This window comes from Sinocyclocheilus rhinocerous, unplaced genomic scaffold (genome assembly GCF_001515625.1).
Source record: "Sinocyclocheilus rhinocerous isolate Xijiao unplaced genomic scaffold, SAMN03320098_v1.1 scaffold3, whole genome shotgun sequence".
Taxonomy (NCBI): domain Eukaryota; kingdom Metazoa; phylum Chordata; class Actinopteri; order Cypriniformes; family Cyprinidae; genus Sinocyclocheilus; species Sinocyclocheilus rhinocerous.
Window position 1 is genome coordinate 1,307,069 of NW_015658759.1, and position 15,054 is coordinate 1,322,122.

The 15,054-nt window shown below is 34.3% G+C and overlaps 1 long non-coding RNA gene across 1 annotated transcript; it reads right to left on the minus strand.

The window, feature by feature from the left end:
* Positions 1–70: 70 nt before the first annotated feature.
* On the minus strand, positions 71–3,211 carry LOC107722966 (uncharacterized). The gene is made up of 3 exons (XR_001637872.1): positions 2,871–3,211; positions 486–555; positions 71–320 (listed from the first exon to the last, which is right to left on the minus strand). It is a non-coding gene; the product is annotated as an uncharacterized LOC107722966 (long non-coding RNA).
* Between the last annotated feature and the right edge of the window lie 11,843 nt (positions 3,212–15,054).

Here is a 15,054-nt window from a genome sequence, read left to right on the forward strand (position 1 = left end):
TGCATTGAATAAACATGTCTAAGAAGCATCTAGAAAAGATACTAGATCTATAGCACAGATTATTAGCAAGTTGAGTAGGTATGAACTATGCAAATGCAACACATTTTGACATTTTTTATATTAAGTGTATGGGGTTGCGTTGTGAGAAAGCCCACCATACTGTTAAGGCACACTCTTGTGATCAGGAGGGCAGAACCGCTCCCTGCAGAGGGTGAATAAATCAATTTTTAATGACAGTTGCATGTAACTAATAATCTTTGTCGCAGCAGGTATTAAATGTAGCATATGGGTTGAGAAAACTCGGACGATCGCTTGAGGCACTGGATGGGTTTTAGAAAAGCAGTACAGTTAAAGCAGGATACAGTCTCTGAGTACAAGTAATCGTGTCACGCAGCAGCAGGCTGCTCATGAGGTTTACTGAAAAACATGCTCCTTCTTTAATGATAAACAGACTCCATTCTTTTTATTTTGCTGTATAGGTTCACCTGCGTTCCGGGGTCCATTCGCCGCATGGCCCGGTGTGGCCGCACCAGTTGCACCCCCCTAAGGACGGCCCTGAGTGAATCACACACAAAAAGCAATAATCAAAGATATGTAAATATATTGTTAACTGATGCAAGTTTTGAAAATTGGCTTTGTCTGCTAACTAAATGCACTTTGCAGTCTGATTACATCCACAGTTGCTGCATATAGTTGCTTATATCTGAAATACTATTTGACCAGGTTAAACTTAATCTGTAATGGCTGGCAAATGTTCCGCCATCTATTCTGTATGTATCTGCCGTGTGGTTTGGCCTTCAAGAATGTTTGTTCTATCTCAAAGGGATTTTCACACTCCACTGGACACAAAATCTCTATAGATTCTCATTGAAATGGGAACCTGGAGGCTGGTGCTCTTCATTTACCACCAACCCCCCTTTGCTGCTTTCCCCCATATATACTTTCCCTCATACTTTGAGGAATAGGAATCTCTTCCAGATGAAATGAAGGAACGACTTGACACAGTTCGCTTTAATGGGGTGACAAAATGAATCACTACTCCTCCGAGTATCCATCACGACCAAAAAGGTGACCACAAATGATCTGTGAACCACTATATATTGATTACCCCTGTACTACAAGTGTCGTTTACCCATTAATCCTGATATATTAATATCAGTCACATCAGTGCACGTTTTTCTTACAATGGCTGTATGTTTTTTTTCTGAAGGCAATTTGCGAGGTTAAGAAATACATCGTGCTACCATGTCTATCATCACACCGGTGCTGATACAGAGTGACAGGACACTATAAGCTGCTTTATAGCAATGTATGAGCTTGCAAACTGTATCGTCCATCATGTGCATGAGCAGAAAGCGCTGCGAGGAACAACAAAGCCAGGACATAGTCAACATTAGCTCATTAGTTTATCACTGGGCCGCAGACAACACATGTAAACCCGGTCATCTTACAACACCTATGTGTTGTGTCAACTCTCAAACGTTTTATTCTTTCTGGCAACATTGGTCCATTATGGCTAAAATGGCTTATATTTCCACTAAATTAGTGGAAACACAATGAAGAGATATATAATATTTTTGTTATACTATGGGATATCTACAACAGTAAAAGAACCACTAAATTATACTCCTCCGAGTATCCATCACGACCAAAAAGGTGACCACAAATGATCTGTGAACCACTATATATTGATTACCCCTGTACTACAAGTGTCGGATTTAATGTTCAAAAGGGCGCCTTGGACAGCTGCAGCCTTAACTCTTCTTTGATAGATTTTAATGGTGCAATATTGATTTCTGTCTGGTCAAGGTCTACTGGTAGGGGCCAAAGTCATTTGTTGGGCAGAGCTGGACACCCGGTTTGCGAGTCACAATCAATCATGTTGGCACAGTGCGCCAAAAAAGGGAGGAAAGGGAAGAAAAAAGGTCTGTAGAAACACGCGGACCAAAATGCGATTCCCTCCCCGTACTAGTATCGCGAACGGCACTCCTTTATCGTCGGGGAAACAAAAGGAAATATGAGCGCAATGTCAGTTTATTGAGTAGAGAGACTCGGGCAAATTGCACATGACGTTGGGTAGGTGGAGTGGCCCGCGAGTGAAAATGAAGGTGTGGGGAGAAAAAGTAGAGAGAAAAGGAGCGACTATGTTCTATTTAAACATCCTTCGGGAGACTACAGGCTCAGGTAATCTGTTGTGTTACAACTCAGTGCCCCGTTCCCCTCCATCCGCCGCGATAACATGTGACAGGAGTACCATCTCCGTTTTGCCTCTTCCTGCCTAAATATTCAATGTCTCTTCAAGATCTCCTTATCTTGGCAGCAATGAATCTCACAACAAGTATTTTGAACTGTAATGTTTAGTAGCATGAATTCATTCATATCACAGAGTTGAAAACAATAATACAAATACTGTATTGAAGGAATGTTATGCATGCACTAGATCACTGTTTGTAAGGAAATTAATTATGTTGAGATATAGTAGTGAACATTGAGTATGCTCATATATATATATATATATATGTATATATATATATATATACACAATAAGCTTCCAATTTCGCCCGGTGTCTCTACACTCTCAGCCACTGTTTAACGTGCTCTAATAACGGTGATAACATACTTCTATAGCCGCAGATAGCGACCCGAGCTCATCCGAGAGGTCATTTACCTCGCGCAGATTAAACAGCGGTGAAGTCAGCAGCATCTCTTTTAACTGGAGGATGTATACGAGGAGGAAAGTGACAAGATTTCGAGAAGAGCGAGGCAAAAGCTCAAAAGTATTGTATAAAAACATAGAGTAGCCTTGAGAGAGGGCAGAGGTAGGCTACACCGATGGAAGCGGGAGATCTTATTGTGATTATGTTGCTTACCTAATGATTTTTGCTCCACTGGTTTGCTCGATTGCACTGGTTGAGGAAAGGCAGTCTATTAGGGTGTCAAGGTAACTGGAATCGTCTGTAGCCCCTCTCTCTCTCTCCCATCTAAACCGTACACGGCGAGCCTGCGGTGAGAAAGACCTACTAGAAGAGATAAATGCATAGTGGCTGCAGTAGTGGTGCGATAATGAACATGCCACATTTGCAAGCCCGCGCCGTCAAAGCGCGCTAATTACGGTCTTTGTCCATGAGATGATGGCGTTAGGTCAGCAATGGGAAAGGCCTTCTTCCCACATGTCATTTCTTTTTTTCCCCTGCAAAATTCCCTAAAGCAAATGTGTGAAAATGAAATTCATTTGACAACAAATTGTACTTCTTTTGTGTTGAACAATATCACGTGTTCTAAATGAACTCGGTGTGATTTTTAGACTACAAGGAGATTTAGCTTCTTACTAACTCTTCTCTAAATCCCCAGGAGGTGGCGCACAGTCACTTATTTACAAAAAGCCTTGCTGTACGCCTTAGTTTATTTTTTCTGCTCTTGTGCAGATTTCACCCGTAGAGCTTCGTGAGGAAGGTGACACGCAAATAGCATCATGCTGCATATAACAGACAATCGTACAGGAACATAGAGTGTGTTTCTGAGAAGGAACACATGCATTTGAGTTGTAAAAATCGCTTTGCTACTTTTTAAATATTTTTAATAGATTTTATACAGTCCGTCTAATATTCTTTGTTAAATGAATAGATTAAATTAATCGATTAACACAAGCAAATCAAATTAATGAATAGATATACCTTTAAATTAAAATCTGGTTGATTATAAATGATAGATTGTAGAATGTTAAGAAGTTGTAATAGCATATTGCATTTATGAATGGATTTTTAACACTAAAACGGAAAGATGATAAAATAATATATTTTATATAGAGTTTTATTTGCAAAGCGTTGGAAGTTCAAACTCAGTTTTAAAATACGCTGAATTAAGTGTGCATTTAATTTGCTTATGCGTTACTGTAATAATATATGAATAGCATATATATGACGAATTACAGGTAATATGGTTTGTTTTATTTATTTATTTTTGTTTGTATAATTCGTTATAAGGATACATATAAAATTATGTTGAAAGTATTTGTTCCCTATTTGTAAGTAATATCTCTTGAAAAAGTGGCGGATGTATTTCTTCAGGCAGGCATATTACATTCATAATATTCTTCAGTCATATTTCCTTAGACAAGGCTCTTAAAATATATAATATAGGCCTATTTAAAAATATTTGGGGGCTTCCATATGGAAAAAAATAGCGTTTCTTTATTCCTTGTAGCAAAAGTTTATAAAAATGTAAGTGTCAGCTAAAGGCTATTTTTAAGATGTCAAAAAGGGTTTTAACAAACATCTGTTTAGGCACACCATTTCGGCCACGTTATTATATTTCAGATAGACTGATCAAACAGAAGAGTTATTTTAGTGTGGTCTTGCCTCAGGCAGACACCGCCCTCTTTGGTGAATTTTACACGTCCTTGCTTTATTTTCATTTACGGTTTACCGTATTTGTTATTGCGTATGGAATGGTGAGCTTGAGACGCGCATTTGTGTTTTTCTGTGATTTTAAGCTTTTTTTTTTTTTTTTCAAACTATAGCTGTAACTTTAAGTTAACTTATTTATATCACAGCATGTTTATGCTGCTCTGTATTGCGTAACAAAAATAACCGAGGATATAGGCTTAAACGTGTTATAGGCTTCCTAATTTTCCATTAATTTTTCTATGTAAATTTCTACTTATCTATAAATACATTACAAATGCGTTTATTTTAATAATCTTTAGTGTTTCATGAGAATAAACGCTATTACAAGATTTAAACTATACTTTTCTTATGTCTCCTGTTGGGCATTTAGTTTCACACATTAGAAATCACTGTTTGGCATATAAAAAGCACGCAATACCTCATTAACAAACAGTATTGGTAACTGAGCAAAGATGGACTTCCTTTTTCCATTGTGGATCTTACTAATGCCATGGACCTGTCAGTCAACATTTTTATCATGAGTCATGTTGTCTTACAGAACAATACAAGAGTCATGTTAGGATCTCCCCCAACAGAGGTTTTCAGCTCAAGTTCTTTGGCAATCTCATTACATATTACAATTAAGCTAGTGATTATGCATTAAAAAAATAAAAAAATAAACAGTTGAGAAAGAAAATACCAGCATGTAAACATTCGTATGTTAAATCAATTCTTAAATAGAATATATAACATTTAAAAATATTTTAATACTAAGATAGTATAACATAAGAACTCTACAAAAATAAGTAGAATTAATGTGAAACATTTACGTGAATTTCCTTATTAAATTTTTTTTTATTTTGCCATTAAATATTGCTTACATTTGCTGTGTTCTTCTATGTGTTACTTAACATAAATCTAGATATCTGTGTTTTGCAGCTTAATAGCATAAAGTTAAAAAAGTTCTGTCTGCTAAGCGGGTTCTACACATCAATGTGAGGACTTTGTTTGGCAGAACAATGCTTGCAGTCACACTTGAGAAAGCTGATCACTGTAGCATGGGTGCACCGGGAGGCCCACAGCCTTCAGAATCACTGGGATATCACACAAACAGATGCTGAATAAATACAAGAACACACTCTGGAAAAACTCAATGCTCACAAAACATTTAGATTTCAATATATATATATTTTATTTTTTTTATTATTTTTTTTTTTTTTTACATTTGTGGTAAATAAATAAAAACATAAATAAATAAATAAATAAATAAAAGACCTAATTAAATACAGTTTAGAATATTGAACAATTGCGCTATAATTTAAATGTTATATAATTGAAATAAATAAATAAATGTAGAGTTTCATGTTCACGTTAACTGCAAAATACCACTCTTGAATAAAGCTTATGTTCTCTGCAAAGTCCTTGTTTTAGTTCACTGTCAAAAAAAATCTTTCATGATTATTTTTCATTATCATTTGGACAACTTTAAAGGTGATTTTCTCAGTATTTTGATTTTTTTTGCACCCTCAGATTCCAGATATTCAAATAGTTGTATCTCGGCCAAATATTGTCATATACTAACAAACCATACATCAATGGAAAGCTTATTTATTCAAAAAAATTGACCCTTATGACTGGTTTTGTGGTCCAGGTTCACATATTTTATTTTCAGAAAACCCACTAATCTTTTCTTCACACTCATGGTGGGATTCCATGTATTTTGTTGTATATTTTTGGTTACTATTGCAAAACAGGACAGCTGTGACCAAACTCTATCATATGTGGACCACATCCATCCTAATGGGGTTAGGGAGATGGAAACGGACAGTTAAAAGACAATGGATGGATTCAGCGTTTAGTGCAAGCGAAGCATGTGGGATAGTCATTATAGTATGATTTGCAGTGTTGACATCCATATAACCTCAATGATGCTGCAGTCATGGAGGTCTAGTGAGAGAGTTAGATCAAAAACCCAGGTTCTGGATATAGATAATGTGAACCACTCCAGTACCAGACCTCCTCAACGATCATTAAAGTCTTCACACCATGGGCCAAATGTAACCTTTTTGTATAGTTCACTTTCAGAGGTGTTACTGTATCTGTTATTATCCAGAAATATAACTGCTGTCCAGACATTCTGTTCTAGAATTTTCTCGGGCATTTATATTTATTAGTTTATTCATTGTAAAGATACTTATAATAATTATGCCAGTGGTTGTGTGCAAGCAAGCACTAGGATGACTTCAATCAATATTAATACTTGCTTTTTAAATTTTGTCTTTATTTCTGTAATATGCGCTGTGTCACTGCTGTCTAAGCTTTAATTTTAAGGTTTGTCATGAAATTAGACTTCAGAAGAGACACAATGATTATGTCCAGCCTGCTGCAGAAATTCAGTACAGTCATCTGATTCGTCCTCTTGTGCACCACTTGAGTTGGATGCCCAATTTCACCATGAATATCAAACTCTGAAACAGGACATTACAGACAAAAAGAATAGGCCTATATCCTAATTTCTCAGAGAAAACATTGTTGCTTTATAAATCAAGAGATTGTAGAGATTATAATCCTTTAGTATAGGTACTAATTGTCACTATTAACTGCTTATTAGCATGCCTATTATTAACGTATTGGCTATTTATTAGTGCTTATAAAGCACATATTCTGCGTGACCATATTCTACATCCCTAATCCTACCCAATACCTAAACCTAACAACCACCGTACTATTAATAAGTAGCAAATTAAGAGTTTATTGAGGCCAAAGTCGTAGTTAATGGTTTGTTAATAGCGAGAATTCAAATAAAATGTGACCTAATCCTCTAGCTTTACTTTTTATGAATAGGATAAAAAATTATTATCATTTTAATTGTAAAAGACTGTAAAATGCTACAGTAAAAAAAACTGTTAATTGGTTAATGGTAAATTTTCTTATATGGTGTAAAACTAATAGATTTAATATATAATTCACAAATGTATTGTTTTTTAAGTCATCATATAATTGGCAATGGAAACCCGTAAACAGCCGTTCCCAGAATTCCTTGTGTGACAGCTCACGTTTGATAGCATTTCTTTTAAATATTTGTTTTATCAGTAATAATGTTTGTTATCATTAATGTACATGAGGGTTTTATGTTGCATCTGAGGTTGTTAAATTAATGTTTATTGTATTATTATAGTGTCATGTGTTACCATTGTAGGGTTTTGTATTATGTGTTATGATACCGTGTGCACCTTTTATCAGTATTTACCTCATCTTGTGGAAAAGCTATACTTTGATTCTTCACGTGTCTTTCTCTTTACCAACTGTGTTATTATGGTGGTTGTCAGTATGCTAAAGGTACAAAACAGATTTGAGTAAATTACATTTTTAAACTGTAAACGTATTTTTTTCTGTATTTTTACAGAATTATTCCGGCAACCACAGCTGCCATTTTTTCCCCCAGCGAGAACAAATTCCTATATGTCCATTAAGATCTTGAACACTAGGGGCAATATGCAATAAGGGTCCAAGGGGTTGTGCAATATGGTATGATTAGCAGGGCCATAACCACCTATTCACCCTTGAGTATTTAGATGAATCAAAGGACAATATGATTTTCAATGGTTGATTATTGAATTATTATGCTTAGTCCCCCCTGAATCCTGAATTTGAGGTTACGTCAGGTTTTGTGGTTTTATCAGGGCAAATGTATTCACAATTGACTGTGGACGAGAGATTACATTAATGAGAGTGGGTTATTATCTGATGCTGGACGATGTGCTGTAAGAAGCTTGTGTTTTGTACCATTCAAGAAAACCAGTTTAAAGGGGTCATATGATGCGATTTCAAGTTTTCCTTTCTCTTTGGAGTGTTACAAGCTGATTGTGCATAGATAAGATCCCTGAAGTTGCAAAGACTAAAGTCTCAAAACCAAAGAGATATCCCTTTAAAGGGACTTATAAAAGTATATTCTATTTATTATATTCTAAATTGACTACACTTTTAAAAAAAAATAAAGGTTCCAGAAAGGGCGTTTTTTATTGTTTCATAGTGTTTAAGTGCAGATAGGCAGAATAACAATAACATTAAGATGTGATCAGAAAGGTATAGTAAGGATTGTCAAATGCTGACTTTTAAAAGATGTTATCTTACTACAGTGATCAGTTCCAGGGTCAAGTTGTTTGCACATTCAACAGATTTCAGATTTGTGGTTTGACTCTCTCTTTGTAGGAAGCTTGATTATTCAGATGAAGCTCAGTGATGGAGTGTTTCCTTTAAATCGGCAGTGGGGCTGTTTTTCGTGTGATGTGGGTGGGTGGCGCCCCTCATGTTAGGGTTAATACGAGGGTAGGAGGCATCATGAGGAGGTTATCTCCCGTAAGCCGCCGCCTACAGCTTTAGTCGTCACCATTTACAGCCATTTAACCCTTAACCTGCAACACAGGGTCAGCTGACAGCTCCTAGAGAGGCCACAACATGGATTTATTCAGATGAATCTCTCCTGCCTGCTAGGAGCAATCGCTGAACTGGTACCTTTGAATATGTGATTTGGTTTAATTCAGTTTAATTATATGGATTTTGCGTGTGCTTTTTGTTTAAGTCACATATTAAGTGAGGCTGATTTTGCAGCTTTGATATTTGCAGATTGTAATGTAACTGTACACACATTATACATGTGTTTCTAAACCATAAAGGACATTGTTAAACTTGGATTCTGTGATTTTTGCCATTCTATTATTTTTCAACCTTTTTGATGTATGATACAAAATAATTAACAAAAAAATATTAATATTATTAGCAGAAACTGGGAGTGTCTAATTATTTATTAGGCACTCCCAGTTTAATTATTAAATATTATTTTTAGTTAATTATCAATTAACAAGAATGGTTGTTCAATAAAAATAATGGCTATTAGGGAAATATGATTTCAGTTTACATCTCGATTTTAAGCATTTTAAGTTAGATCATTAATATAAAATATTAATTAATGTTAATTATCAATATTAACAATAATATTTAGATTAATTATTATTAATAATATATTAATTTAAATAATTTATTTATTCTGTGGTGGTGGGGTTGTAAGAAGAAAAAAATCTCACAAAACATTAATACTTTAAATATTCATATTTAAATAATCAGTTGGCATTGATTTATATATTGCTTGTGAATTATTTTTATTTTTTATCTGGTTGTCCAGAAATGAGGAATTACGCAGTAAAATTAATCTAGATAAATATAAATATTTGAACACTGACACATTTTGGCTACGTTGCAAACAAGTGCATTTATAACCAGGCTCTCTCTCTATATTTGTGTAGTAATGCCTGTCTTGACATGTGCATGCATCCTCTGTATTTGTGAAAGATGTTGGAGATTACAGTGGTACCATGTGTCTGAGTACCGTCTGGGTCCCCGTGACTTAAGTGTAGCATACAACTGACATTACTCTTAGAGAAGAGGTTAAAACTCCAGGCCGAATGCTAAATCGAGAGAGGCTTCGAAATCCACAGTCTTAGCATTCCACGATGCAGTATGTACAGGCTGACCTTAGACAATATATTGAGCGGATGTCAGGGCAGAAACCATGGCTGAACGGTAAAGATTTTAAAGGTAGTCTTGACGTATAATATCAGGATGATTGATAATAATGCTCCTTTTAGCTTCTCACAGCAAATGGTCCTGCGTTACACACAGAATCACTCAGAACTCATGCTGTTTCCTCAGTCTAATTTAGAATAGAGTCTGCTGTGAAGAAAATACAAATTTGACAGCTAAGGAGTCAGATTTGTCTTACACACAATTATTTCAGGAGCAATTACAATTTTATGTTTTTGGAAGAAGTCTCTTAAGCTCACCAAATCTGCATTTATTTGATCCAAAATACAGTAAAAACTGTAATATTGAGAAATATAATTGCATTTCAAAAGAACTGTTTTCTATTGTAATATGTTTTAAAATGTAATTTATTCCTGTGATGACAAATCAGAATTTTCAGCATCATTACTCCAGTCTTCAGTGTCACATGATCATTCAGAAATCATTCTAATATGCTGATTTGGTGCTCAAATATTAATAATGTTTCTTCTTATTATCATTGTTGAAAACCATTTTTGCTCCTTAAGTTTGTTATATCTTTTGTAATACTATACAGTAAGTGTCTATACTGTATATCTATCTATCTATCTATCTATCTATCTATCTATCTGTCTATCTATCTATCTATCTATCTATCTATCTTACCACATACCTTTCAAATGTTAGCATATCACTTTTACAAAAACAATAAGCAGCAAAACTGTTTTCAACATTGGTAATAATAAGAAATGTTTCTCAAGCATCAAATCAGCATATCAGAATGATTTCTGAAGGATCATGTGACACTGAAGACTGGAGTAATGTCTGCTGAAAATTCAGCTTTGTCATCAATGGAATATATACTTTTAAAAATATGTTAAAATAGAAAACAGGTATTTTAAATTGTAATTCTATTTCACAATATTATGGCTTTTAACATATGTTGATCAAATTAATGATCAAAACATTACGAAATCTTAAATTATTTCAAACTTTTGACTGTTAGTATATGTTTACGCAACTTATAGGATTTTGACATTGCACACATAATGTGAATTATTATATATTTGGGTGAATTCAGCATTTTATAAAGAGTATAATTACGTAAACCCTGCTTGACGGAGGGATAAAAAGGAGGAATCTTATCTGCTTTTCTGTCAGACCGAACAGGGACCCTCGAATCCCCTAACGCTGAGGTCCTGATAGAAAGGTGAAGGGGGTGCAAATGGAATAGGCTGATTTTGATGTTAAATGAGAAGCGACCGGAACGCTGCTGCTGAGAATGGAAACATGCACAAGCGCACACACATACGCACATATCCCGTCTGTCTTTAGAAGAGACCTGCCACATAATTAAAAAGATAAACTCTGTGATCACTAGCCTGGAGATAAGGTTCCTGTGAGAGGGGTGGGTATATCACACACACACACACACACACACATACTCAAATTCAGCAGCAGTCAGTGTGTTTACTCATTTGTAATATAGGCGAAATGAAACATGCTGTCACAGATGTATTAATTTCATTAAATATTAATGAATGTTATTAGTCAGTATTGACTATTAGAATAAACATGTTGTTTGATATTCATTCAGTACAATCGTAAATTAATTCCCTTGCCTCTGCGGTGGGCAAAACATATCCTGCGCATAAAAATGATTTAAAGTAAGTCTGCTGAGTAACTAAAAATGGGCTTCTAGTAGATGGAAGTTTAGGCATCCTAAAGTTTCCAAGACCAGGAAGTCGTATCTGTTTACAGAAAGCAAATTGTTGTGATTGCAGCAGGTAATTGAGCAGTAGTTTGAGAATTTTTTTTGTTTATTTACGTTTTGTCAAGTTCACAGAAATATAACATATTAGAATTAGTAAAACCCAAAAACGAAGAAAGAATTATATCTTTATATCTTTATTATATCAAAAACAATTATATCTCGTTTTTGACAAGCATTTGAAGTTACAAGTTTTATATAAAAGTTTATCAAGAAACATTTAAAAAGAGAATTAGCTTATATACATCTTAGGTTTTTTCATATTTTTATATATGTATGTTATGTATGGACGATTAATTTTTAGCTCATTTTTGATTATTCTATATTTTGAATTTTCTATATTATTCTATAATAATAATATAGTTATATATTCAAAATTTAGAATAATCAAAAATGAACTAAAATCATTATGGATATGTAATACTGTTGGTAACTGGTGTGGGTATTTGTTTGCAAGTTAAGATGAAAGCTAATGCTATTTGAGGCAAAACTGGAGAGAAAAAAAAGACCTACTGATGAATATGGCAATGAAAATGGAAATGAATGTCACAGATTTCAATAACTTGATTGTTAGGTACATTATTTTTGTTCAGTCAGTGTAAGGAGACAATTTAATTATTTAAATCAGTGAACATATTGGCTTAGAGCTGTGATATATTTGTTGTCTTGCCTTTTTCCCAGTTATATGTAGGTGCATTTTTTGCATCTAAACCTTGTTTATGCTCAGTGTGGTTTAGTTAAACTTTATATTATGCTTAAATGAAAAGCATAACATTCTACTCCAATTTAAATTAAAAGCTATAGCAAAAAAGTATGGTTGATGGCTTGTTTAGTTGTTTAATTGCATAGTTTGTTTATAATATTTAATGTCTAGCCTTTTTAAATGGCAAATAGTTGTAATGGTTTTCTTAAACACACACACACACACACACAGGTTTGTTTTTGTGAAAAGTGGGGACATCCCATAGGCGTAATGGTTTTTATACTGTACAGACCGTATATTCTATTGCCCTACACCAACCCTACCCCTAAACCTACCCCTCACAGGAAACTTTGTGCTATTTCAGATTTTCAATACACTCCATTCTGTGTGATTTATATGCGTTTTGAAAAGTGGGGACATGGGGTAATGTCCTGAAAAGTCACCTTCTCCTTGTAATACCTATGTCATACCCTTGTCATTATACAAATTTATGTCCTCATTTGTCACAAAAACACGCACACACACACACACACACATACAGTTTTCTTAAACAGGCCAGTTCAAAAATCATGCCAAAAAAAGACAAATAATGCAACCCTCCATTTGTAGGCAAAGGTAGAGGGTATGTGGACCCTTCTAACACACTGATAAGGGCCTCATCTGGCCTGTCTCTCTTTGTCTGTGGCTTTAACCCTGCTGTGAGGTGTCAGGGTTTATCAGCAGCTATGAGGCCCTCTCCACATCTCCTCACTGACTGACATGCACAAGGGCTTTTAATACTTCACCCTTATTAACACTAGCGCTAATAGTATTGATAACAGTGAAGAGAGGTAGTGTGCTCGCAATAAGGGCATCTGTCATTGTCTCTCTCTGCAGGCCACAGAATCTGTTTTGGTGCATTAATTCAATCACATTATTGCAGTGAAAGTCACAGATATAATGGATTTGTGCAGTCTAACAGAAAATGGCTTACACAATTAGGTGAAAGTCCGGGTCCGGCCCACATATCAGCATAATGGGGAAAGGTTTTAATATGCCAAAATATGGGGTTAAATGCACACTCCGATTTATTATGTCCATGTACAAGGTTAGTTGGATGTTGAAAAACGTTATTGATTTTAATCTCTTTGTTTTGTGCATTAAATTTTTAGTAATTGAACCTGTTTTACTTTCAGGTCTTTTGTTTTTCAACCAATACATATATACTCTCAAATTAGGTATTATACCAGTGCTGCCCGTTGCTGAAATTATTTTGTATTACAGGTGTATCTAAATATAGTGGAATTTAGTTGGATTATTAAAAAATAACTTCCTGAATAGTTTATTTATTTACTATTTATTACTTTTGTTGGTCTTGGTGTAGAAAACATTCTTAAAGTCAACGTACACCTATAGCCTCACTACTAACAAAAAGAGTTGTTTAATAAAGCATCCAAAATTCTCACATGCCATTTCATAGTCGTATTCCAAGCTATTATGAGGCTCCTCTATGAAAGTGCAAACTCAGCCATGAATATTGCATTTCTAATAATACCGTACACGCACAGTTGCACAAATACACATATACTCACCCTGACACACAAACACAGTTGCACAAACAGAACACAACGCACTTTGCAGTTTTATTGCCCGATGCATAATCTCTTATTTATGCGGCCGTTGAGGTGTGTCCTCAACAGTCCGTTGCTCTTCGACTGACAGGCTGCACCTCTTTGCAGTGGTAAATTCAAGACCAGGCAGCTGTCTCCTCTGTTAACCTCTCTTTTCTCTTTTCAAGACTTGCAAACACTTTATACTCCAACAGTACATGAGAGAAGATAATCAGCATGTGGAGATAATGCATATGTAAACCTAAAGGGAAAAAAAATCAGACAGATCAGGGTTAGTTGTCACAGAGCAAAATTGTCATAATTGTTTATATGTCTGTAACTGCAGTGTTTTGAGTCAAAAATTCAATCACACAAATGTGTTTTCATTAGTAGTGGTTTTGTATGTAGGTTTCAAAAATCTAGTTCAAAACTCTTTTAAATTAAAATAAATAAATAAATAAAAATCTGGCAAACAAAAAACATTTCATATTTTAATAGTTTTTGTTTAAAATATAAAATAAGTGAACACAACATTATAGTGTCATGCATTTAGACAAGAGTGAACAATATAAAGACATTTTTATTGGAGCAAGTTGTCATGTGTTTTAAATGTTGTAAATATATTGTTATAATAATGTAATACTATCATAAATTATTCATTTATTATCTATTAAAAAATGTATTAATAAATCAAATAAATACTATACATATATAGTCAACTATATGATGACATTTTTATAGGAGCAAGTTGTCTTGTGTTTTAAATGTTTTATTAATGTAATAAAATAGTAATTCATTTATTTATATATATTTAAATCATTCAATATCGTTACTTTTTGTATTTTTGCTTTTTCATGAATTATTTTGTAATTAATAATTCTTATATTTTTTGCTGAAAAGCAAATAATAGACTTTTTAATGGCAGTTTACAAGATTTTGGGGTATGTTGTCACAAAAGGTCAACGTGGGATCCTTTTTTCTGAGCAGCGTTGGAAATGTTCAGTAGCTTTATATATATATATATATATATATATATATATATATACA